At 53.9% G+C, this 23,213-nt stretch overlaps 1 non-coding gene and 1 pseudogene across 1 annotated transcript; one reads left to right on the top strand and one right to left on the bottom strand.

Annotated features, from left to right (window-relative positions):
* The first annotated feature begins 5,436 nt into the window (after positions 1-5,436).
* LOC141997443 (olfactory receptor 11A1-like) lies at positions 5,437-6,454 on the top strand (annotated as a pseudogene).
* Positions 6,455-6,851: 397 nt separating this feature from the next.
* TRNAK-CUU (transfer RNA lysine (anticodon CUU)) lies at positions 6,852-6,924 on the bottom strand. The gene has a single exon. It is a non-coding gene; the product is annotated as a tRNA-Lys (tRNA).
* Positions 6,925-23,213: the final 16,289 nt, after the last annotated feature.

Here is a 23,213-nt window from a genome sequence, read left to right as displayed (position 1 = left end):
CTGCAACTTGAGACCATTACTCCTTGTCCTGTCAACTTCTACCACTGAGAATAGTCTAGAACCATCCTCTTTGGAACCACCTCTCAGGTAGTTGAAAGCAGCTATCAAATCCCCCCTCATTCTTCTCTTCTGCAGACTAAACAATCCCAGTTCCCTCAGCCTCTCCTCATAAGTCATGTGTTCCAGACCCCTAATAATTTTTGTTGCCCTTCGCTGGACTCTCTCCAATTTCTCCACATCCTTCTTGTAGTGTGGGGCCCAAAACTGGACACAGTACTCCAGATGAGGCCTCACCAATGTCGAATAGAGGGGAACGATCACGTCCCTCGATCTGCTGGCTATGCCCCTACTTATACATCCCAAAATGCCATTGGCCTTCTTGGCAACAAGGGCACACTGCTGACTCTTATCCAGCTTCTCGTCCACTGTCACCCCTAGGTCCTTTTCCGCAGAACTGCTGCCTAGCCATACGGTCCCTAGTCTGTAGCGGTGCATTGGATTCTTCCGTCCTAAGTGCAGGACCCTGCACTTATCCTTGTTGAACCTCATCAGATTTCTTTGGCCCCTCTGGCTCTGGTTGCTGCAGCTCTGCTCCCAGGGCAAGCCTGCTCTCTCTGGGCTGTGCCTCTGGCTTTGGGGCTGCAGCTCTGCCCCCAGGACAGGGTCTGCTCTCTCTGGATCTGGCACAGCTCTGCTCCCCAGCTCAGCTCAGGCCCTTGCTTTCCCCTTAGCTCAGCCCCACTCTGTCCGACTCAGGCAATTCCAGCTTCCATGGAGGACAGGACCTCCCTGGCCTCCTGACCCCCTGATTAGCCTGCCCGACCTGTCATTCAGGCTACCTGGAGCATTGGCCTCTCCCCATTGTTCCTGGGGGCTGTCAGTCTCAGGGTCCTGATTCCCCTTCCCCCTTTTTAGTACTGGGAGCTAACAACTAAAACACCCCCACTGAATGTCAGTAAGGGGGCAACAGTCCCCTTACATACATCAGCTGCTCCATATCAAGTGGCAGGACGAAATCAGGAATGAGGATGTTTGTAGCCAAATCCAGCAACTGCCTCCATTGGCACCGGTTCGGTTCTGGCAGCTTTCTTGGTACAGACATATTGTTAGGATGGATGACCAACAAATGCCGAAGGGGGGTTACCAAGCACTGCCACTGTATGATCAGCAGTCACATAGTCACCGAAAGCTTCAGTGGCATGATAAGGTCTCCAGTGATGGACATACACTGAACATCCAGCCAGAAGTCAGGGCCTAGCTAGAGATGGAACCGGCAGGCAAGAGCACATCAGGGCCTAGCTAGGGATGGATCCAGGCGGCCAAAGCGCATCAGGGCCTAGCTAGGGATGTATCCAGGCAGCCAGAGCACCTCAGGGGCTAGCTAGGGATGGATCCAGGCAACCAGAGGACATCAGGGCCTAGCTAGAGATGTATCCGGACGGCCAGAGCACGTCGGGGCCTAGCTAGGGATGGATCCGGGCAGCCAGAGCGCATCAGGGCCTAGCTAGAGATGGATCCGGGTGGCCAGAGAATGTCAGGGCCTAGCTAGGGATGGAGCCGGGTAGCGCTCAATGTGCAAGGAACCTACATCCACCCTATGGGATTGTTGCCCTGATGCTCAAGTTGGTGGCTGGGTGAAAGTATTCCTAGCTACGCCAAGGCTGGGTTACCTTTGGGAATTGCCTCCATTCTCAGTGCCTCAGTTGTCTCGCCTGTGAAATGAGGATGGGGGCACTCGCCACTCTTTGCGACATACGTTGAGACCCATGTCTGGAAAGTGGTATGTAGGAGTTCAATCTGATCATTAAAGGGATTGAAGCCACTGTTGGATGACAGGACACTGAGCTAGATGGACCTTTGGTCTGACCCCATATGGCCATTCTTCTGATGTTACACCATTTAAACATGGAACAAAGCATCAATTCCCCTCTGCAGGGAACCCAGAGCATCGCCGGCAGCAGTCCCAGGCGAGATCCCAACAGCAGTGGCAAGGCCCAGGGGGCAGCTGCTTTCGCTGATAAACCCAGCAAGAACCCAGAGCAGGAGGCACTAACGGTCTGTGTGATGCCAACAATCACCTTGGGCAGCGAGCAGCCACAGGCAGGGGTCTGCCCAGGAACTGAGCTACGAAGGCTGACTGACACCAGCCCCAGTCCCTGGCCATGGAGAGAACGCTGCTGCATGCTGAGGATTGAAGGTGAGTGTCACTAGCCTCGGGGCAGATCTTCAGGTCCTTACGCCTATGCAGCCCTTGGTCTGAGACACCCCCTCGTGCAGTGTCCTCACACGCTGGGAGCTCTGCCGGAGGAAGGACTTCAGAGTCAGTTGCTTTGTGGTTTGGTGCTAGAGACGCGGATGAATCAGAAAGGAGACCCAGCTCTCGTATCCCTCTGGCTGGCTGTCCCCCTCTGTCTCCCCGACGGCTGGTTGTTTGCTCAGGGACCCTGCTCCTCAGGTTCTCAGCTGCCTCTCCAGCCTTTCCTGGGGGGCAGATTCCAATGTACCTTCCTGGCCCAGTACTGAGATGCTTCGTGAGTGACTCCTCCGTGGCTTTCCGTGGGAGCAGAGAGGGTATCAGCATTTTGTGGGTGGTGCTGAGCTTCCCCAGGAAAGGGGTGTACGTTAGAAATGCACGGAACGCAGACTGGAATCCTTACAGGTCAGGAAGCAGCGCTCCCTGTGTCTGTGTCACAGCGTTTGCCCGAGCACTGACTGCTCTCCCTTCATTTCCTCCAGAGCGTGGGACCCGCAGCTGTTAGGGCCCCAGCCTGTGACAGGAGACCTGGGGTCTCTTCTCTGCTCAGCCGCAGCCATGCTGGGAAACCTTGGGAAAGTCATTTTGGATCATGTGTTGAAAGGTATTTAGGCTGAACCAGGGGCCCAGCTCCACCAATATTTGGGGCCGGGTGTCCCCCCAGGCCCACCTGCCACCCCCCCGTGCCTCCCCTGTGTGTCCCCCGGCCCCCCGCTTGCTGCACCCAGCCCCTCCGCGTGCGTCCCGGGCCCCGGAGCAGAGCGTTCTGTGCAGCTCCATGCGCCCCACTTCTCGACTGCCAGGGCAGACTGACTCTGAGCCTGCCTTTCCACCTCAGACCCTTCCCTTTTTCGGCGGGACCCTCCACCACCCCCGGGGGCTCCCCCACCCGCAGTCACCGCTCCTGCCCCATGCTGGGCAAGGAGGCAGCCGCATCCCTTACCCCCAGTGAGGCTACAGTCAGGGGCAACAGCAAGGGAGGAGGCGCACGGAGCACCCCCAGCACCCACCACGGGGGAGGCCAGGGAGATTCCTGGACCTGAGAGGGGCCCTAAGAGCACATGCAGAGACAATGCTGCTGGGGAGGTCGGGAAAGGGGGGCTCCTCCTCCAGTGCTCGCTGCTGCCGGCAGGGAAAGGGCTTGGGGGAGTCCTCCTCTCTGGCCCCTGCCCCGGAGCAGCCTGCCTGCACCCCAAACTCATCCTCAGCCCTGCCCCACCCCAGAGCCCACACCCCCAGCCAGAGCTTTCACCACCCCCCACCGCACCCTCAACCCTCTACCCTAGCCCTGAGCCCCTCCAACACCCCAAACACCTTATCCCCAGTCCCAGCCAGAGCCCTCATCCCCCTACACCCTAACCCTCCTCCTGAGCCCTGAGCCTCCTCCAACACCACAAACCCCTCATCTCCAGCCCCAGCCAGAGCTCTCACCCCCCTCCCCGCACCCTAACCCTCTGCCCCAGCCCTGAGACCCTCCAACACCCCAACACCTTATCCCCAATCCCAGCCAGAGCCCTCATCGCCCTGCACTCCAACCCTCTGCCCCAGCCCTGAGCCTCTCTAACACCCCAAACCCCCCAACCCTAGACAGAGCCCTCACCCACCACATTCCTACTCTCACCCTGAGCCCCTCCCACACCCCAAACCCCTCATCTGCAGCCTCACCCCACAACCCTCACCCCGGCACCCCCACCCTCCGCACCCCCTCCCATCCCCAAACTCCCTTCCAGAGCCTGCACCCTACACCCCAATCCCCTGCCCCAGCCTACGGCCTGCACCCCAGACCTCCTCCCCCACTCAAACTCCCTCCCAGAGCCTTGGGCACGTGGGGGGAGGAGTTTGGGCAGAGGCGGGTTCTGGGCACCACCAAAAATTATACAAACCTGCCGCCCGTGCCTGCAGTTCCACCCAGCGCGCTCCGAGCCGTCTAGCAACTGGGAATTGTTTCTAAATGTTGGGTGTTTACACAGCACCCAGCGCAGTAAGGACCTGATCCCCTGCCATTGCCACAACACAATCAGTGACGGACAGCCAGTAATTAGTAGTTAACAGTCATAGCTGGTAATTCGTTATCAGCAGTGTCAGTGTCTCTGGACCAGTCACTACTGTGCTATGAAGGAGAGGAGTCTGCGTGTGCGTCTGCCCCGAGGGTGGTTTGATTTGTGCCCTGGTCACGGCCGGAGGCAGAGTCACTTTCCCGTCTGTGCTGTGGGTCAGCATCACTCCCTCTTCGCAGGCATGGCCATGGTGCCACCTCCCTCCTGCCCTTCCCCAGGCAGCTCGTGGGTGTGACCATGGCCCCCATCACAGCACGGGTAGGGGCTACAGAGGGCGAGAAACCCAACATCAGCTCCCAGAGCAGTGGGGTGGGCCATGGGCTGACGCTGTCATTGGCTGTATAAACAGGGGAGCAGAGAATAGGAGCAGGGAGGGGGTTTCACCTCTCCAGACTGGTGACTCCGATGCTGGAATACCGTGTGCAGGGCTGGGGCCACAGTATAAAACAGATGTGGAGAGATTGGGGAGGGTTCAGAAAAAAAGCCACGCAAATGATGTGTGGGCTAGAGGAAATACCTTCCAGTGAGAGACTTAAAGAGCTGGGTCTGTTCGGTGTATGAAGGAGAAGTGACTTGATTACAGCATCTCAGCACCTTCATGGGGACAAAACCCTGGTTACCAAAGGGTTCTTTCATTGCCCAGGGACAGGCATAGCCAGAGCCAAGGGCTGGAAGCTAAAGCCAGGCACGTTTCAATGGGAAATAAGGTGCACATTTTGTTAATTTTCCTGGTGAGGGTGATTATCCATTGGAAAAAACTGGCAAGGGAAGAGGTGGATTTTCAACTCCTCATATCTCCAGATCAAGACTGGCTGCCTTTCTGGAAGGTCTGTCTCAGCCAAAAACAAGTTATTGAAATCAGTGCAGAGTAAGTGGGGAAATTCTGTGGCTTTTGTTACATAGAGGCTCAGCCTGGATGATCCAATGGTCCCTTTTGGTCTTAAATCTAAGAATCTGTGAATGAAAAATGTTGGGGTGTGGGACAGAAGAGTGGCAAATTAACTGGGTGCCAGTGCCCTGAGGTGGAAGTGAAGCAGTCTCTCTGGTCTGAGAGAATATAAACCCAGCTCTCCGTTTGCAGTGGGAACTCTTAGGGGATCAAATGATGGAAATCAATGCAATTTCATGGTACAGCCAAATCTTTCGATGCTCATTGCACTTTCACTACCACAGCATGCAGCTCATGGAGAAAGGAGAAGGGAAAAATCAAACAGCCATCATGGAATTCATCCTCCTGGGGTTCGGGGATCTCCCTGAACTGCAGACCCTTCTCTTCCTCATTTTCCTGGTGATCTACATTGCGACCATGGCTGGGAACATCCTCATTGTTGCGCTAGTTGTGGCTTATCAGCACCTTCACACCCCCATGTACTTCTTTCTGGGGAACTTGTCCTGCTTGGAGACCTGCTACACCTCCACCGTCCTGCCCAGGCTGCTGGCCAGTCTCCTGACTGGGGACAGAACCATTTCTCTTCCCGGCTGCATCACGCAGTTTCATTTCTTTGGTTCTCTAGTAACAACAGAGTGCTCTCTCCTGGCAGCCATGTCTTACGATCGGTATTTAGCCATATGCAAACCGCTGCACTATGGAACCCTTATGAATGTCCAGCTGTGCCTCCAGCTAGCAGCTGGGTCTTGGATTAGTGGATTTCTAATTTGTACAATATTCACATGTGTTATATCACAGTTAATTTTCTGTGGCCCTAATGAAATTGACCATTTCTTTTGTGATTTCACCTCACTGATTCAACTCTCCTGCAGCGACACCAGCCAGATCACCCCACTTCCTTATATATTTTCCTTCCTAGGTGCCGTTTCCCCTTTTCTTTTAACCCTGGCTTCCTATATTTGTATCATTGTGACCATCCTGGGAATCCCATCCACCACCGGGAGGCAAAAGGCCTTTTCCACCTGCTCCTCTCACCTCATTGTGGTGGCACTTTTCTATGGGACCCTAATGATTGTCTACATGCTACCGAAATCTGGTACCTGGAGAGTCCTGAACAAAGTGTTCTCCGTCTGCTACACAGTCCTGACGCCCCTGGCCAATCCGCTCATCTACAGCCTGAGAAACAGAGAGGTCCAGGAGGCCCTGAGAAACGCTGTGAGGAGAGCTGTGACCCTCACAAAGAATCCAGACTAGTTGAATGAAATAAAGATCAGTCAGTCTGGGTCCGATTGTGAAAGAAGGAGGGTCTAAGTGAGCCCGGATACAGAAATGCAGTATACAAGAGATGTTTGTGCGCACACACACACACACAAAATAAGAGGGAGACCGATAGTTGGAATTTTGCAGAGGAAAGGTGGGGGAGAAGATTTTGACTTTTCATCAAAACAAGTGAAACCTGAAAAATTTTGCTTTTTGGCAATTGACATCTGAAAACCTTCTAGTCCAACCCCCTGCTCAAAGCAGGGCCACTCCCCAATTTTTGGCCCAGAACCCTAAATGGCCCCCTCAAGCATTGAACTCATAACCCTGGGTTTAGCAGGCCAATGCTCAAACCACTGAGCTATCCCTCCCCAACCAAAGTTACTTGCTTTGCCCAACATGGGGCTTGAACCCACGACCCTGAGATTAAGAGCCTCATGCTCTACCAACTGAGCTAGCCGGGCTGCTTATAATAGACTGCTCAGATGGAAACTGTCAAAAAAAATGCCACGCACTGTAGTGATTGTGTTTAACCCCAGATGTTACAGAGACAAGAGGGGTGAGTTAATACCTTTTAATGGACCATCTTCTACTGGTGAAAGACACAAGCTTTCAAGCTTATACAGAAGAGCTCTTCTTCAGGTCTGGGGAACATAGAGTGTCACAGGTGGAACAGATTGTTTAGCATAAGTAGTTAGAACATATTGAAAAGGACTGATATCAAGTGATCACTTTATGAAAAAAGTGTTCTCATCAGGTGATGGGGTGTTTTTGTCTTTTATCATTTTTCAGTGTGTTCATTTGAGAGCGCAGTGATTGTCTGGTTTCATCCACATAATTGTTATTGGGACATTTAGTGCACAGGATGGAGTACACCACATGTTGTGATAGGCTTGTGTAGGATCCATAGATCTTGACAGGTATGTTGTGGTGGGTGTTGATCATTGTAGCAGTGGAGATATGGCTGCTGCTGTTGTTCTGGCCGGGTCTGGCGTCGCTTTGAGTTGGTTCTGGCCGGGTCTGGTGGTCGCTTTGAGTCTGTAGGGAGCTGGCTCTGCTGATGAGGTTGGAGAAGTGAGGGGGTTGTTTGAAAGCCAGACGTGGGGATTCAGGAAAGATTTCTTTCAGGTTGTGATCCCCAACGAGTGTGGATTGCAATTTTTTAAATGGCAGGTTTCAGAGTAGCAGCCGTGTTAGTCTGTATTAGCAAAAAGAAAAGGAGGACTTGTGGCACCTTAGAGACTAACAAATTTATTTGAGCATAAGCTTTCGTGAGCTACAGCTCACTTCATCAGATGCATTCAGTGGAAAATACAGTGGGGAGATTTATATACACAGAGAACATGAAACAATGGGTGTTACCATACACACTGTAACCAGAGTGATCACTTAAGATGAGCTATTACCAGCAGGAGAGTGCGGGTGGGGGGGAGAAAACCTTTTGTAGTGATAATCAAGGTGGGCCATTTCTAGCAGTTGACAAGAACGTCTGAGGAACAGTGGAGGGGGGGGAATAAACATGGGGAAATAGTTTTACTTTGTGTAATGACCCATCCACTCCCACTCTCTATTCAAGCCTAAGTTAATTGTATCCAGTTTGCAAATTAATTCCAATTCAGCAGTCTCTCGTTGGAGTCTGTTTCTGAAGTTTTTTTGTTGAAGAATTGTCACTTTTAGGTCTGTAATCGAGTGACCAGAGAGATTGAAGTGTTCTCCGACTGGTTTTTGAATGTTATAATTCTTGACGTCTGATTTGTGTCCATTGATTCTTTTACGTAGAGACTGTCCGGTTTGGCCAATGCACATGGCAGAGGGGCATTGCTGGCACATGATGGCATCTATCACATTGGTGGATGTGCAGGTGAATGAGCCTCTGATAGCGTGGCTGATGTGATTAGGCAGATTCTCACCCTTAGGCCCTGTCTACACTGGAAAGTTTCTGCCCAGTAAAGCGGCTTCCTGCTCTGTAACTCCCAAGGTGTACACACGACCAAGCCACTTAGTGCGCAGAAACTGCACAGTTGTAGCACTTTAAAAACACCACCCCAACGAGAGGCGTACAGCTTTCAACACCGGGGCTACAGCGCTGCGGTGCCAGTGTAGGCACCCTGGTCGATTACAGCGCTGTGATTGGCCTCCGGGAGGTGTCCCACAATGCCTGTTCTCACCTCTCTGGTCATCGGTTTGAAGTCTACTGCCCTGCCCTCAGGTGACCAACCATCATCCCCATCCCATAAATTCCTTTGGAAATTTGAAAGTCCCCTTCCTGTCTGCTCGGTGACGCATGCAGTGGTCTCAGTGCACCTTTTCAGGTGGCCATGACTGCTCCATGGACCAGGCGATTCCCCGCTTGGAGCACTGCCGAGCTGCTGGACCTCATCAGCATTTGGGGAGAGGAGGCTGTGCAGTCCCAGCTGTGCTCCAGCCATAGGAATTATGATACCTTCAGACAGATTTCACGATGCATGACAGAATGTGTCCTGGTCATGGCCCCTCTGCAGCGCAGGGTCAAAGTGAAGGAGCTGCAGAACGCCTACCACAAGACGCAGGAGGCAACTCCAGTGCTGTGCCCATGAACTGCTGGTTCTACAAAGAGCTGGACACGATACTCGGAGGCAACCCCACCTCCACTGCGAAGGCCCCTGTGGATACTTTCTTGGCTCGCATGCCAGCTGAGAGTGGACCAAGCCAGGAGGAGGAAATCTTGGAAGAGGATGTGGGGGGGAGGGACAGGGGGACCCAGAGGGAGAGGATGACTCGGAGGCTGGAGATGCATGCAGCCAGGAGCTCTTTTCTACCCCGCAGGAGGCTAGCCAGTCACAGCTGTCAGAGCTTGGTGAAGCAGAAACAGGAGAGGAGGCCCCTGGTAAGTGGATCTGATTTTGGGAATCGCCGAAGCAAGTTGTTGGGGGTAGGAGGGTGGAAGAAAGCAGCCTTGTCTTCCATCTCATGCCTACCCTGAGCGGTGGAACAGGCTGTTTATTGACTTCCTCACTTCACGGGAATCTCCCTCAGCAATCTCCAGGAAACTCCCGTGGAGATACTGCGCAATCTGCTGCTGCAGGTTCTTCGGCAGAGCTGCTTTGTTTCTTGCCCCATTAATGGTAACTTTCCCACGCCACTGTGCCATCATAGACAGGGGGACCATTGCTGCACACAGGTGAGCCGCATGGGGCCTGGGCGGAAGCCACAGGCTTGGAGAAGACCCTCCCTTCATTCCCTGCTCACCCTCAGCAGTGAGATATCTTCCATAATGATCACCCCCTGTGTAAAGTGTGAGGACAGGAATGATTATCAGGCCCCCCCAAAGTGCTGGCTCTCCCCAAGAGCCACATGCCCAGTGTACAGCAGGCTCCGGGAAGAGTGGTTTACCCTGCCCCTGTGGCTACTCGCCATTTGGGGGTCTTGTGGCTCATGTGCGCTTGCCTAGGGTCAGACAGTTAGTGACAGGTGTGTGAGTACTTGCTGTGTTTTAAAGCACTGAATCAGTGCTGTCTGTGTTGCAAACAATACTGCTTCTGTAAAATGTTGCATTTAAACTTCACAGAGATGACCTTGGGAGCACAGCCTCCCTCTTGGTTATTGGCAGCAGAACGGCTGGGCAGAATTAGAAAGTGTCCAAGAGGAACTAAGGAGGACTTTCTGCATGAGGTTATGATGCACTCTGCTGCCAAGAAACAGGAACTGGAGGAGTAGCGGGACAGCGAGAAGAGGGACCAAAAGGAGTATGCGGCACGCCAGAATGAAGCCACAGAGCGGGTCTTCAATGTTATGGAACACCAAGTGAACACGTTCCAGGCAATACTCGCTCTTCAAAGCGAGCAGCTCTGCGCCCGCCCTGCCCTGCAGCTGCCGTCGCAAAACTCCTTCCCATGCACCCCCTAGACAATGCCAACAAACTCTTATCAGCCTCCTGGCTCCAGTCTGTACCCGCGGCATTCCACTCCTCCCCATCACAGTCCAGCCCTGTGGACTCCCAGTACCCACTGCACTCAACACCCGTCCCTCTGCAGTTTGGCTCTGCTGAAGTACAGTACCCGCTGCACTGTATTCCAAAGGAGAAGGTTGGATATGATCCCTGGACATACACAAATCTTTAGCTGTCCTGAGACCCCTCCTCCTCCTGGGACCTTCCCGTTCCCCTCCCTGCTGATGTATTTTTTTCATTTGACTCTCTCCTCCAGTTGTTGTCTTTTAATAAAGAATTGTGTTTGTTTTAAAGCAATCTTTATTCTATTAATTGAAAGCAAAAAGAGCACTGCAAAGCAACATACAATTATGTTAAACCCCCTTATTGCATCATGTGCACCAATCACCTCCTAGCATTACAAGCACTGCACTCCCGAGCATAGCAACACATATTAGTGGCTTTCAGCTTCAAATCGCTGCCTCAAGGCATCCCTGATCCCTATGGCCCCCTGTTATGCCCCTCTAATAGCCCTGGTCTCTGGCTGTTCAAACTCAGCCTCCAGGCACTGAGCCTCTGCGGTCCAGCCCTGAGTGAAGCTTTCACCCTTCCTTTCACAAATATTATGGAGCATATAGCATGCGGCTTTAAGCAAAAGAATATTGTCATCGGCCAGGTCCAGCTTCCCATAGAGGCATCACCAGTGGGCTTTTAAATGGCCAAAAGTACACTCACAGTCATTCTGCACTTGCTCAGCCTGTTGTTGAACTGCTCCTTGCTGCTGACAAGTTGCCCCATGTACGGCTTCATAAGCCACGGCATTAAGGGGTAGGCGGGGTCTCCCAAGATCACAATGGTCATTTTGACTTCCCCTTGGCTGATCTTCTGGTCCAGGAAGAAAGTCCCAGCTTGCATCTTCCTGAACAGGCCAGTGTTATGCAAAGTTATGCACGTTATGGAAAGCTATCCACAATGTCATGCGTGTTGCTCAGAGTCACGGTCTTTTGGAGCAGGATGTGGTTAATGGCCCTGCACACTTCCATCAACACGAGTCCAGTGGTCGACTTTCCTGCTCCAAACTGGTTAGCGACTGATCAGTAGCAGTTTAGAGTAGCCAGCTTCCACAGTGCAATCGCCACGTGCTTCTCCAGTGACAGGGCAGCTCTCGTTCTCGTGTCCTTGTGCCGGGTGAGCTCATCACACCCCATGAATGTGGCTCTCTCATCCGAAAGTTCTGCAGCCGCTGCTCATCATCCCAGACGTGCATGACGGTGTGATCCCACCACTCAGTGCTTGTTTCCCCCAGCCCAAAAGCGGCGTTCCACAGTGGTCAGCACCTCCATGAATGCCGCAAGCAATCTCGTGTTGTAGCTAGTACGCATGGCAAGATCAATGTCGCACTCCTCTTGCCTTTGTAATTTAAGGAATAACTCCACTGCCACTCGTGACATGTTGGTCAGAGCGAGCAGCATACCGGTCAACAGTTTGGGATCCATTCCTGCAGGCCGAAGGGGCAGGGCATGCAGTACACAAACTGTTGAAAGATGGCACCAAATGTGGACAGAAGCACAGGGATTGCTGGGATGTGAAGCAATGCATCACGGGGCATTGGGACTGGACCCAGGATGCCCCATGACCCCTTCCGCCTTCCCACAAGTCTTAGCAGCAGAAGAGAAAGAGGTGCTCTGTGGGATGGCTGCCCAGAGTGCACCACTCCGAATACCGCTGCAAGTGCCACAAGTGTGAACACGCTATTGCGCAGGCAGCTGACAGTGTGAACACACAACAGCGGTTTCCCTTCTACACTCTCTGAGCGGCGCTGTAGCTGCCGGTGCTGTAACTTTGCCACTGTAGACGTGCCCTAAGAGATGATACAAACAGGCTGCAGACTCTTCAGGGGAAATCTGCACTTGCTTACAGCTTGGAATCCCTGGGTGTTCCATTCACAGGCTAAAAGTCCCTTTAGCCTGGGTCCAGCACTTCCCTCAGTTCAGTCTTTGTTCCTCAGGTGTTTCCAGGTGTGTTCTTGTAGGGAGAGTGAGTCCCAGCATGATGTCATTTCCCCCTTTTATATCTTCTTCCCGCTTGCTGGAAAGCTCTTTTGCTGTGATCTCAGTCAAACAGTTCCCATTGTGTAGTGCTATCTCTGAGAGCTTTCTATTGTACATGGTTCCTGGGATAATCCTTGTGCTTGTGTGCATTTCCTCAGTAAGCCATTAACATTGTTTGTCCTTTGTACTGTTGTACCTGAAATGCTGCTTGTGGGTGCTTTCAATCTCACAATGTTTCAGTAACACATACCTAGCCAAACTTCGTAACTTCACATACAATGATAGCACATACAATCCAATGAGATATTACTATCTAGCAGATCAAGACTTTTCGAATGATACTTCACAAGGCCTACTTTGTACAAAACATATCCTGGGGAATATTGGGGTGCCAGGGTGTCACATCCTGCATGCCCCAAACCCCTTCCCCCACCACTACTCACCATCCCCCAGCCCGATTCCTCAATAAACCTACTTCTTAAAACCTAGTACACCTCCATCCCCCACCGTTCTCAAACCACTTCCTCCCCCCAAACCTCCCTCTGTCTTCACCCCAGCTCAGGGACCCTCAGGTTCTCAGCTGTTTCTCAGCTACCTCTCCAGCCTTTCCTGGGGGGCAGATTCCGATGCACCTTCCCAGCCCAGTGCTGAGATGTTTCATGTCTCCTGCTGAGCGTCTCCTCCATGGCTTTCCGTGGGAGCAGAGAGGTATCAGCATTTTGTGGGTGGTACTGAGCTCCCCCAGGAAAGGGATGTACTTTAGAAATGCACGGAATGGAGACTGGAATCCTGACAGATCAGGAAGCAGCGCTCCCTGTGTCTGTGTCACAACCTTTGCCCAATACTCAGAGTGTCACAGCTAAGTACAAGGTGGAACAGATTGTTTAGCATAAGTAGTTAGTACACATTGAAAGGGACTGATATCAAGTGATCACTTTGTGAATAAAGTGTTCACAGCAGGTGATGGGGTGTTTTTGTCTTTTATCCTTTTTCAGTGAGTTCATTCGAGAGCGTGGTGCCCAACTGCCAATGGGGTCCAAACCCCAAATAAATCTGTTTTACCCTGTATAAAGCTTATAGAGGGTAAACTCATAAATTGTTCGCCCTCTATAACGCTGATAGATATGCACAGCTGCTCCCCCATTGAAAGTTCCCCCACATTGAAAGGGACTGATATCAAATGATCACTTTGTGAATAAAGTGTTCACAGCAGGTCCAGAATTTTTTGATAAAATGTTTTTTTCATTTGTAAATGCTGATTCTTCAAAAAAAATTAAACTAAACATAAGTTTTGACTAAGCTTTTCCCAGGAAGGTTTGAAAATTGCAACCTGAAACCAAATTTTGAAACTCTGAACATTTTCATAAAATTCAATTCTTTTTTTCCACCCAGCAGCGGTAAGGGGCTGCATGGGTGGGTGGGTGAGTGGATGGATAGGAAAGCTGATATTTTCTGTGAAAATAAAATGTGAATGCTGAATAGAACTTCTTAGAAAATTTTAATTGCAAAAATTATTGAGGGAAGGATGAGAATCAAAAGCACCAAAGGGAATTAGGGACATACGTTGATTTGAAAGTCAGGGCTCCTAACTCCCTAACACACTTTTGAAAATTCCCCCAGAAGACACATAATTTATTTGTTTATTATTTATGTATTTATTCAACAATAGTTCAAGATTTTTTTCTTGTCCATTTTCTGGCCAGCTTGACTCATCCTGAACATGTCAGGGTTGGATTTTCAACAGGAGCTAGGGGCGTTAGGCACCCAACCGGACTATCAACAGGAACTACTGAGCACCTCCCTCTCTTAAAAAAAAATAATTCCCCTAATCCACATTCCCACCCAAAACCTTTGTTGGTGCAGAGTTCAGGCACCCAGCACAGCCTCACGCCCTTCCAGGGGCTAAACTTCAATCTCTGAAGAGCAGGAAACAAAGCATTAAGGTACATGCCACCCCTGCAGAGTAACCTTAGCTCTGCCCCTTTTGAGCTGGCCCTAGCCATTGGGAGTGAATGGATTTAAATATGCTGCTGGGTGGCTATCAGAGCGTATAACACCCTTTGGGACCTTTAGAGTGACACAAACCGAACAGTGAGGGGGCAAGTCACAAAGTAGTGCCCTTAATTTGGGGCATTTCCAAAAGTTGCTTTTAAACAAGACTAGGTCTGCTCAGAAAATGACAGTCTTGGGAGATTCCTCTTTAGCTCAAATACCACCATCTCTGGTTAATTTCCCTTTCGTGGGGGATAAATTCATTCTAAGCAATGACATCATCATCCATCTAAATAATTCATTTTTATTTTAGGTCATTAAAAAAAGAAGCTATAACATAACAAAGGTATGAACTTGCCATGCAAAAAGCAATATCAAGCGCATGTGTTTGACTTCTGAGTTTGTGCACAGGTGTTTGATGGGGATTCCAGGGCTGTGTTGCACAGTAATTGCTGGATGTGTTTGATGTAAGCTTTATGTGTCTGTAAAAGTCCTCATGTATGTTTATAACTGTCATAAATATAAAGGGAAGGGTAACCACCTTTCTGGAGACAGTGCTATCAAATCCCTCCTGGCCAGAGGCAAAACCCTTTCACCTGTAAAGGGTTAAGAAGCTAAGGTAACCTCACGGGCACCTGACCCAAAATGACCAATAAGGAGACAAGATACTTTCAAATCTGGAGTGGGGGTGAGGAACAAAGGGTTCTGTCTGTCTGTGTGATGCTTTTGCCGGGAACAGATCAGAAATGCAAGCCTTCCAACTCCTGTTAAGTTAGTAAGTAATGTAGCTAGAAAATGCATTTGATTTTCTTTTGTTTAATGGCTGGTAAAATAAGCTGTGCTGGGGGGAATGGATATTCCTGTTTTTGTGTCTTTTTGTAACTTGAGGTTTTGCCTAGAGGGATTCTCTATGTTTTGAATCTGATTACCCTGTAAAGTATTTACCATCCTGATTTTACAGAGCTGATTCTTTTACCTTTTCTTTAATTAAAATTCTTCTTATAAGAACATGATTGATTTTTCACTGGTCTTAAGGTCCAAGGGTTTGGGTCAGTGTTCATCTGTACAAATTGGTGAGGATTCTTATCAAGCCTTCCCCAGGAAAGGGGATGTAGGGCTTGGGGGGATATTTTCGGGGAAGACGTCTCCAAGTGGGTTCTTTCCCTGTTCTTTTTTTAAAACGCTTGGTGGTGGCAGCATACTGTTCAAGGACAAGGCAAAGTTTGTACCTTGGGGAAGTTTTTAACCTAAGCTGGTAAGAATAAGCTTAGGGGGTCTTTCATGCAGGTCCCCAGATCTGTACCCTAGAGTTCAGAGTGGGAAAGGAACCTTGACATGGTGGCAGAGAGGTGGGATCATTTTGAGATCCTTTTGAACCAGAAGCACAGCAGAATTTTAAAAGGTTTTTGTGACAAAGTTCCTCCTCTACCTTGGTGGGTCTTCCGCTTATTGGCAGGTTTGCTCGCCTTGGAGCTTCACTGCAGCCCTCAGTTTGACCGTTTTCGTGAACCCACAGTCCAGGTCAACTCCTCCTGTGTCTGACCATGAGTTGGGAGGTTTGGGGGGAACCCGGGCCCGCCCTCTACTCTGGGTTCCAGCCCAGGGCCCTGTGGAATGCAGCTGTCTAGAGTACCTCCTGGAACAGCTGTGTGACAGCTTCAACTCCCTGGGCTACTCCCTCATGGCCTCCTCCCAACGCCTTCTTTATCCTAACCATAGGACCTTCCTCCTGGTGTCTGATAATGCTTGTTCACCTCAGTCCTCAAACAGTCCGCGTTCTCACTCTCAGCTCCTCACACATGCACCACAAACTGAAGTGAGGTCCTTTTTTAAACCCAGGCACCCTGATTAGCCTGCCTTAATTGATTCTAGCAGCTTCTTGATTGGCTGCAGGTGTTCTAATCAGCCTGTCTGTCTTAATTGTCTCCAGAAGGTTCCTGATTGTTCTGGACCCTTCCCTGTTGGAGGACGGACCGTCCCTAGCTTGCTCCCCAGCTATCTGCTTTCTTTTCTTTCCTAAAGACCCCTGGCCCGGATTTTTCTTACTTTTGGACCCTGCCTTAGTCCCCCCCCCGGACCGGGCTGGACGCTTTGCTGATTTAGTTTGATTCTCCGCCGTTTTTTTGCTTTTTCCTTGGATTGCTGACAAGTCGCCATCTTGCAGTCAACACTACCCCCCCTCGCCTGCTTTCGGGCGCAGCTATTTGTCTCAGCTGAACCCCCGGAGGAGGGGGGGGAAGATTGCCGATTTTGCTGTTTGGAGGGGGAGTGAAAGCCCCCAGACCCAGCCGCTTTGCTGGCAGCTCGGACTATCTTTACAACATTCTTAGCATGCCGGAAGCCTTGGAACACAGCCAACACGGCCGGAGAAGAAGGATTTCAGAAGACAGGAGACATAATTATGAATCATCGTGAACGGGTCGTAAGACTGAGTTTTTTTTTCGAATTCTACTCTCGTGGGGGGGAGTTTGACTGTGTTTTAATTGCATTTGTGGCGGCACAGGGGGTGTGGCAATAAGCTGCCCCCCGATCCATCGGTGCCCGCTCCACCCCCCCCACCATTACTACAACTGTCACGACCCCCCCGCCGCTTCGTCCCTGCTGGCAATTTGCCATCCGCCTTCGGATCCAGCTGTTTGCTTTGAACTTTGCCTTTCGGACCGGACATAACAGCTGACCAAACAAGACTCTTTGGACAAATGTGCGTGGGTTTACAGCCCCCCCCCCGGATTGCTTAGCTTATAGCTTGCCCCTATTATTGGATTTTCCCTCCCCCCCCTTGTTCACCCCATTTGGTATTCCTCTCCCCTCCTGTAGCTTAGTAGGGAGGAGTGGTTATTTTGTTTCCCCCCTCCCCCTTTTTCCTTCCGGTGTCTCTCCGTCCCTCCCTGCTTACAATGGCGGGGAATGAGGAAGGCGAGGCCCCTTTAAAAAATTTAGTTGTTTTTCCCCCACCCCCCCTGCCCAACCCCCAATCTTGCCTCCCCCACCACGATTGCCAAAAAACCTGCCACCGCCCCTGCTGGGGCACCGGCAGCAGGAGGCACCGGAGTGATTACTGCTGCTGCTATGCCCCCTCCCACCTCAGGTTCTAGGAACCCTCTGCCAGCTGGCCGCAAAAGCCAGGACGGGCAGAAAAGAAAGGGCCCCGCCAAAACATCTGGGCCCTCCATGGCAGGGGCGGCCCCCACAGCCGTGGCCTCGTCATCGACCGCGGCGCCCCTCCCTGCAATTCCCTCCACCAGCGCTACATATGTCCCCCCCTCGGCCCCCAGGACGTATGCCCGGGCGGTGGCAGGCTCCCCCCTGCCTGCCGCCTCGTCATCTCGCCCACCCACTGCCTCCGCTACAATCACCAGCAGTCGGGGCCCTTTTTCCGCCCTGACCAGGAAGCACGGTGTCCGTTGCCTCCTGGTGCCCGCCTCGCCCCACGTGGAGACATACGTGCAGGCGTTGGCGAAGGTGGTAGGACCCACGGCTATTGTGGCGGCCTCCAAGATGTATGGGAAGGTCGTTTTTTTCTTAGCTACGGAGGCTGCCGCCCAAGAGGCGGTGGAGAGGGGCCTGGTGGTAGGGGGGGTGTTTGTCCCCCTAGAGCCGCTAGAAGACCTGGGTGTTCGCCTCGTCCTTACCTCCGTTCCCCCCTTTTTACCCAATGCTGCCCTGTTACCCGCTCTTTCCGCCCTGGGGAAGCTTACCTCTGTCATCAGCCCTCTCCCGTTGGGCTGCAGGGACCCCACCCTCCATCACGTCCTTTCTTTCCGCCGGCAAGTGCAGCCTTTACCGCCGGCGGGGGTGCGTGACGGGGAGGCGCTCGAGGGGTCCTTCTTAGTCCCCTACCAGGGAGCCCGCTATCGGGTCTTCTACTCCACCGGAGAGGCCCGATGCTACCTCTGCCGCCCGGCCAGGCATGTCCACAGAGACTGCCCTTTGGCCCGGAGGGGAGGGGCACCCGAGACCCCCGAGACCCGGCAGGATATCGGCCCCGTTGTTGCCGACGCCCCTGGCTGCCCAGCACCTGAAACCAACCCTCCTCCTAATCAATCCACTGCTGCTCCCGCCCGGGCCCAGGAGACTCCTTCCCTACTACGCCCGGGCGAGCAAGGGAGTCCCACCCTTGCTACTACCACCTCAGTAGAGCCTATGGAGGAGGGTGCGACAAAGATATTATCGGGCATAGGAGAGGGCCCACCCCAAGGAGAACCCCCCCCTCCTCATGCTGCCTCACCGCTGCCCCCCCGAACCCCTGAACCATCACCTCCGCCCCCTGACACGACCCCTGCTAACCAGCCCCCGGACGACGCTATGGAGGACTGGAACTTAGTCCAGGGGAAACGGAGCAAGCGGAAGGCTCGAGCTCCGCTGCATCCATCCGACGCGGAAGCCCCCCGGAAGACCAGGAAGGGACGCACTGACATCGAGCCCTCCGCTACGACCACGAGTGAGGTCCATCCGCTGGTGTCGGGAGGAGAAAACAGACTGGCTTTGGAGGGCAGGACTCCCCCTCCTCGGGAGACCCTCCCCTCCGAGACCCCTGAGGACGCCCTTTCTGCTCGGATACCATCCGAACCCCCCGCGAACCCCGAGGCGACCGCTGAGGCGGGCCCTAGAGGAGAGGCCCCCGGGGTGGCAGGCGTTGGCCTCTCCTCCGTGAACGCGGAGATTGAGGCCCTAGATTTGACCCCGGTCACCCAGGGAGAGGATGATCTACTCCCGGCTGGCCTCGGACTGGGCAACCTCACCCCAGCCCCTTTTTCCCCATACTCCCTCCCCCTGATTGCCTTCCCGGGCGAGCACCCTGCAGAAGGTGGTCCACCACCTGATGCCACGGCCGCCAAGACCAACGCGGGGCCAGCGCCTAGCATTACTGGGAGCCCCCTCCCTTACCCCTTAACCCTCGACTCTGCTCAGGAGGCACCTTTCTTCAGTTGCTTGCCTCCTGAATTTCAGAGCCTTACCTCTGCCCCTGCCCCCTCCCCTAGCCCCACCCAGTTTATCCCCTCCTGCGATGCTCCTGCTGCCCCTGGGGTCGTTTCTTTTCCGCCTTCTGCAGATTCCCCCCAAGGAGCAGTCTTTGCACTTTCTAGTCGCGACCCATTAGGAGCTGCAATTTTTCCCCCGCCAGTCCCTTCCACCCCAAGGCATGATATGGATTTCATAACCCCAGCCTGTCAGACCCCCCGTCGGTGGTCTGCACCCTGCCTACCCGCCTTAGCAGACCTCGAGGCTGTATTAAGAGTCCCACCGGGGAATACCCCGGGAACCGTAACCCCATCCCCCCATGAGCTGCGGCATGCACTACGGAAGTTCTTAGAACACACCCGTGGTGCCCGCAATAAGGTACAGCTAGCTCTTCAGCTCTGGGGGGACTTTGAGCAACTTTTTCGGACCACAAGGGCCCTTATAAAGGAGGGCAAAGGGCAAGGCAGGCGCGGTGCTGCGGCCTACGAGCGGGCCCGCAGCTTCCAAAGCGATCTACTCATCTATGAGATGGGTCACGGGTTGGTGTGCAACCCGCCGGGGGCCACAAACACCCCCGCCACCGAGAAACCTCCACCCCACCAGCCCTCCGCATGATGCCTACTCTTATTGCAACCTTGAATACCAGGGGCTGTAGGATGGCTCTCCGCAGGTCCCAGGTGCTCTCTTACCTTCGGGAAGGAGGGTACTCTGTAGTTTTCCTGCAGGAGACCCATACGGACCCGACCTTTGAGGACAGGTGGCGGCTGGAGTGGGGGGACGGGGTCTACTTTAGCCACTTCACGACTTGGCAAGCTGGAGTGGCGACCCTGTTCTCCCCCACCCTACGGCCCGAGGTGCTAGGGGTCACTGAGGTCGTGCCGGGCCACCTGCTGCACCTTCGAGTCCGTATGGAGGGGCTCGTGGTTAATCTTGTTAATATCTATGCCCCACAACTGAGCCCAAAGCGGCCACGATTTTACCAGCGGGTGTCCGACTTTCTCGGCACCCTAGATTCGCACGAGTGCCTGGTCCTGGGAGGAGACTTTAACACCACCCTCGAGGAACAGGACCGCTCAGGCGCCGAGCCAAGCCCGGCTGCCGCGAATATTCTTCGGGGAATAGTTGAATATCACTCCCTAGTGGACGTCTGGCGTGACCATCACCCAGATGACACCTCCACGTTCACTTTTGTCCGGGTGGAGGCCCATCGGTCACACCACTCTCGGTTGGACCGTATTTATTTATCCCGTTTCCATCTTTCACAGGCCCACTCCTCTACCATTCGGCCGGCCCCTTTTTCCGACCATCATTTAGTTACTATAACGGTCTCCCTCCGTGCAGAGAGACCGGGGCTGGCCTATTGGCACTTTAATAATAGCCTGTTGGAGGACGAGAGCTTCGTGACGTCCTTCCGGGAGTTTTGGCTCGCCTGGCGAAAGCAATGGCGTGCCTTTCCCTCGGTGCGGCGATGGTGGGATCTAGGGAAGGTCCGCGCCAAGCTCTTCTGCCGTGACTACACTCGGGGCACCAGCCGACGGAGAAATGCGGCGATAGAGCAGTTGGAACGGGAGGTCTTGGAGCTGGAGAGGCGCCTGGCCGCCGACCCCGAGGACCCGTCCCTCTGCGGAGCGTGCCGGGAGAAGCGGGAGGAGCTTCGGGCCCTCGAGGACCACCGGGCCCGAGGTGCCTTTGTCCGGTCCCGCATCCGCCTCCTTCGGGAGATGGATCGCGGCTCCCGCTTCTTCTATGCCCTGGAGAAAACGAGGGGGGCCAAGAAGCACGTCACCTGCCTTCTAGCAGAAGACGGCACCCCGCTCACGGATCTGGAGGAGATGTGTGGGAGGGCCCGCGACTTCTACACAAGCCTTTTCTCCCCGGATCCGACCGATCCTGGCGCCTGCGGGGTGCTCTGGGAGGACCTCCCCACGGTCAGCGTGGGCGACCGAGAGCGGCTAGAGCTGCCTCTCACCCTGGCCGAGTTCTCGGAAGCCCTCCGCCGCATGCCCACCAATAAATCTCCGGGCATGGACGGGCTGACCGTGGAGTTTTACCGCGCGTTCTGGGACATCCTCGGCCCAGACCTAGTTACTGTCTGGGCTGAGTCCTTGCAGGGCGGGATCCTCCCTCTGTCGTGCAGGCGAGCGGTGCTCGCCTTGCTGCCGAAGAAGGGGGACCTCCGCGATTTACGAAACTGGCGTCCCGTCTCACTCCTTAGCACAGATTACAAAATCGTAGCGAAAGCAATTTCGCTGCGGCTAGGGTCCGTGATGGCGGACGTGATCCACCCAGACCAGACCTATACTGTCCCGGGTCGCAGCATTTTTGACAACCTATTTCTAGTCCGAGACCTTTTGGAACTCGGGCGGAGAGATGGTCTGTCGTTCGCCCTCCTGTCCCTTGATCAGGAGAAGGCGTTCGACAGAGTAGACCATGGGTACCTCCTGAGCACTCTGCAGGCGTTTGGATTCGGACCTCAGTTTGTGAGTTTTCTCCGGGTGCTGTATGCCTCCGCGGAGTGTTTGGTTAGGCTCAACTGGACCCTGACCGAACCGGTCAGCTTCGGGCGAGGAGTGCGACAAGGGTGCCCCCTCTCGGGCCAGCTGTACGCTCTTGCGATCGAGCCTTTCCTCTGTCTCCTCCGCAGGAGGTTGACAGGGTTGGTGCTGCGGGAACCGGAGCTGCGGCCGGTCCTGTCGGCGTACGCCGATGACGTACTTCTCGTGGTCCAGGACCCGGGCGACCTGGCGCGAGTGGAGGCATGCCAAGCCATCTATTCGGCAGCCTCCTCCGCCCGAGTCAACTGGGTCAAGAGCTCTGGCTTGGCGGTGGGGGACCGGCGGCAGGTAAGCTCCCTCCCACCCGCGCTTCAGACCATCCGGTGGAGCGCGGGTCCTCTGCTCTATCTCGGCGTTTACCTTTCCGCCACGCACCCTTCCCCGCCGGAGAACTGGCAAAATGTGGAGGGCGGGGTGATAGAGCGGATCCGGAAATGGACAGGGCTACTCCGATGTCTCTCCCTCCGAGGGAGAGCACTGGTGCTTAACCAACTAGTCCTGTCCACGCTCTGGTACCGGCTCAACACCCTGGCCCCGGCCCCGGGTTTCCTGACCCACCTCCGGAGATTGATTCTAGAGTTCTTTTGGTCGGGAATGCACTGGGCCCCTGTTGGAGTTCTTCATTTACCCCTGAAGGAAGGAGGACAGGGCCTGAAGTGTCTGTACACTCAGGTCCGCGTTTTCCGCCTCCAGGCCCTGCAGAGGCTCCTTTACAGTGCAGGTAGTTCGACGTGGAGCATACTGGCGCACGCCTTCCTGCGCCGCTTCCAGGGGTTCCGATACGACCGGCAGCTCTTTTACCTTTGTTCGAGAGGTTTTCCGCGAGACCTCTCCGGGCTGCCGGTCTTCTACCAGGACCTCCTCCGGACCTGGAAACTGTTTCTAACGACCAGGTCCGTGGCGGCCACCGCAGGAGCAGATCTCCTCACGGAGCCCCTGCTACACAACCCCCAACTCCGTGTGCAGGTGGCGGAGTCCCGCTCGGTGCGCCAGAGGTTGGTCTTGGCGGAAGTCACGAAGGTCGGAGACCTCCTGGACTATGACCGGAGAGACTGGCTGGATCCCCTGACGCTCGCTCGGCGCATGGGGCTCTCCAGCCCCCGTACTCCCCGGCGCGTACTTCAGGAGGTGAAGGCCGCCTTGACCCCTGCAGCTCGGGCTTATGTCAACTGAGCCTTGCGCGAGGGGGCACCACGCCCATCCTCTACCCCAGGCCCGCCGGACCTTTCCATTGGACCCCTACCCTGCCGATCCCGACAAACCCCTCACCCTTTCACTGCGAGCCG

The sequence above is a fragment of the Natator depressus genome, chromosome 13 (assembly GCF_965152275.1).
Source record: "Natator depressus isolate rNatDep1 chromosome 13, rNatDep2.hap1, whole genome shotgun sequence".
NCBI classification, from domain to species: Eukaryota; Metazoa; Chordata; order Testudines; family Cheloniidae; genus Natator; species Natator depressus.
This window is presented reverse-complemented; position numbering and strand designations above follow the sequence as displayed.